Source organism: Physeter macrocephalus, chromosome 8 (assembly GCF_002837175.3).
Source record: "Physeter macrocephalus isolate SW-GA chromosome 8, ASM283717v5, whole genome shotgun sequence".
NCBI classification, from domain to species: domain Eukaryota; kingdom Metazoa; phylum Chordata; class Mammalia; order Artiodactyla; family Physeteridae; genus Physeter; species Physeter macrocephalus.
In genome coordinates this window covers 6,542,461-6,545,081 of record NC_041221.1, presented here as the reverse complement: position 1 = coordinate 6,545,081, position 2,621 = coordinate 6,542,461, and the positions used below count along the sequence as shown (strand labels likewise).

The window sequence follows — 2,621 nt, the reverse complement described above, 5'->3', positions numbered from 1 at the left end:
TGCCACTCCCTTCTGGCTTGCAGAGTTTCTGCTGAAAGATCAGCTGTTAACCTTATGGGGATTCCCTTGTGTGTTATTTGTTGTTTTTCCCTTGCTGCTTTTAATATTTTTTCTTTGTATTTAATTTATGATAGTTTGATTAGTATGTGTCTTGGTGTGTTTCTGCTTGGATTTTTCCTGCATGGGGCTCTCTGCGCTTCCTGGATTTTTGACTGTTTCCTTTCCCATATGAAGGAAGTGTTGAACTATAATCCCTTCAAATATTTTCTCAGTCCCTTTCTTTTTCTCTTCTTCTTTTGGGATCCCTATAATTCAAATGTTGGTGCATTTACTGTTGTCCCAGAGGTCTGTGAGAGTGTCCTCAATTCTTTATTTTCTTTTTTCTTAATTCTGCTCTGTGGTAGTTACTTCCACTCTTTTATCTTCCAGGTCACTTTTCTGTTCTTCTACCTCAGTTATTCTGGTATTGATTCCTTGTAGAGAATTTTTAATTTCATTTTTTGTGTTTATCATCGTTTGTTTGCTCTTTACTTCTTCTAGGTGCTTGTTATTTGTTTCTTGTATTTTCTCCATTCTCTTTCCAAGATTTTGGATCATCTTTACTATCATTACTCTGAATTCTTTTTCAGGTAGACTGCCTATTTCCTCTTCATTTGTTTGGTCTGGTGGGTTTTTACCTTGCTCCTTCATCTGCTGTGTGTTTCTCTGTCTTCTCATTTTGCTTGACTTACTGTGTTTGGGGTCTCCTTTTCGCAGGCTGCAGGTTCGTAGTTCCTGTTGTTTTCGGTGTCTGCCCCTAGTGGCTGAGGCTGGTTCAGTGGGTTATGTAGGCTTCCTGGTGGTGGGGGACTGGTGCCTGTGTTCTGGTGGGTGGGGCTGGATCTTGTCCTTCTGGTGGGTAGGGCCACGTATGATGCTGTGTTTTGGGGTGTCTGTGGACTTAGTATGACTTTAGGCAGCCTCTCTGCTAATGGGTTGGGTTGTGTTCCTGTCTTGCTAGTTGTTTGGCATAGGGTGTTCAGCACTGGAGCTTGCTGGTCATTGAGTGGAGCTGGGTCTTAGCGTTGAGCTGGAGATCTGTGGGAGGGGTTGTGTTCCTGTCTTCATAGTTGTTTGGCATAGGATATTCAGCACTGGAGCTTGCTCGTCATTGAGTGGAGCTGGGTCTTAGCATTGAGATGGAGATCTGTGGGAGATCTTTCGCCGTTTGATATTACATGGAGCCAGTCGGTCTCTGGTGGACTAATGTCCTGAACTCGGCTCTCCCACCTCAGAGGCACAGGCCTGACATCCGGCCAGAGCACCAAGACCCTGTCAGCCACACGGCTCAGAAGAAAAGGGAGAAAAAAGGAAAGAAAGAAAGAAAAAAAAATAAAATAAAGATATTAAAATAAAAAATCCAAAAAATTATTAAAAATTAAAAAATTAAAAAGGAATAAAAAAAAGAAAAAAAAAGAAAGAAAGAAAAAAGGGAGCGATGAAAACAAATTCACCAATGATAACGAGCACTAAAAACTATCCAAAAAAAAAACCCCAAAAAACAAAAAAAACAGACAGACAGAACCCTAGGACAAATGGTAAAAGGAAAGGTATACAGCCAAAATCACAGAAAGAAGCATACACATATACACTCACAAAAGGAGAAGAAGGAAAAAAAGTTTTTACATATATCTATATGTAAAAAAAGGGAGGAGGAGAGGTACCAAATCAATAAACAAATCTACCAATGATAATAAACTCTAAACACTAGAGTTAAATAAACATAAAACCAGAAACAAATTAGATGCAGAAAGCAAACCCTAAGTCTACAGTTGCTCTCAAAGTCCACTGCCTCAGTTTTGGGATGATTCGTTGTCTGTTCAGGTATCCCACATTCGCTCAGACAGGACGGGGTTAATGGAGCAGCTGATTCGGGGGCTCTGGCTCACTCAGGCCGGGGGGAGGGAGGGCTATGGATGGGAGGGGGGCGAGCCTGTGGCGGCAGAGGCCAGCGTAATGTTGCACCAGCCTGAGGCTCACCATGTGTTCTCCCGGGGGAAGTTGTCCTTGGATCATGGGGCCCTGGCAGTGGTGAGCTACACAGTCTCCCGGGAAGGGAGGTGTGGAGAGTGACCTGTGCTTGCACACAGGCTTCTTGGTGATTGCAGCAGCAGCCTTACCGTCTCATGCCCGTCTCTGGTGTCCATGCCGCGGCTCGTGCCCATCTCTGGAGCTCGTTTAGGCGGTGCTCTGAATCCCCTCTCACGCACCCTGAAACAGTGGTCTCTTGTCTCTTCGGCAGGTCCAGACTTTCCCGGACTCCCTCCCGGCTAGCTGTGGTGCACTAGCCCCCTTCAGGCTGTGTTTACGCAGCCAACCCCAGTCCTCTCCCTGGGATCCGATCTCTGAAGCCCGAGCCTCAGCTCCCAGCCCCTGCCCACCCCGGCAGGTGAGCAGACAAGCCTCTCAGGCTGGTGAGTGCTGGTCAGCACTGATCCTCTGTGCGGGAATCTCTCCGCTTTGCCCTCTGCACCCCTGTGGCTGCACTCTCCTCCGCAGCTCTGAAGCTTCCCCCCTCCACCACCTGCAGTCTCCGCCCGCAAAGGGGCTTCCTAGTGTGTGGAAACCTTTCCTCCTTCACA

The 2,621-nt window shown here is 46.4% G+C and overlaps 1 protein-coding gene across 3 annotated transcripts in view; it reads left to right on the top strand.

Moving 5' to 3' along the window:
• SETD4 (SET domain containing 4) overlaps nt 1-2,621 on the top strand; it is a 468,053-nt gene that overhangs the window by 296,094 nt on the left and 169,338 nt on the right. Inside the window, exon 17 of one of the 3 annotated variants that reach the window (XR_003680787.2) lies at nt 2,282-2,428. The exons of the other annotated variants lie outside the window; for them this stretch is intronic. The gene's annotated coding sequence lies outside the window, so the exon portion shown is untranslated. The remainder of the gene's footprint in view (nt 1-2,281; nt 2,429-2,621) is intronic. 3 annotated transcript variants of the gene reach the window in all.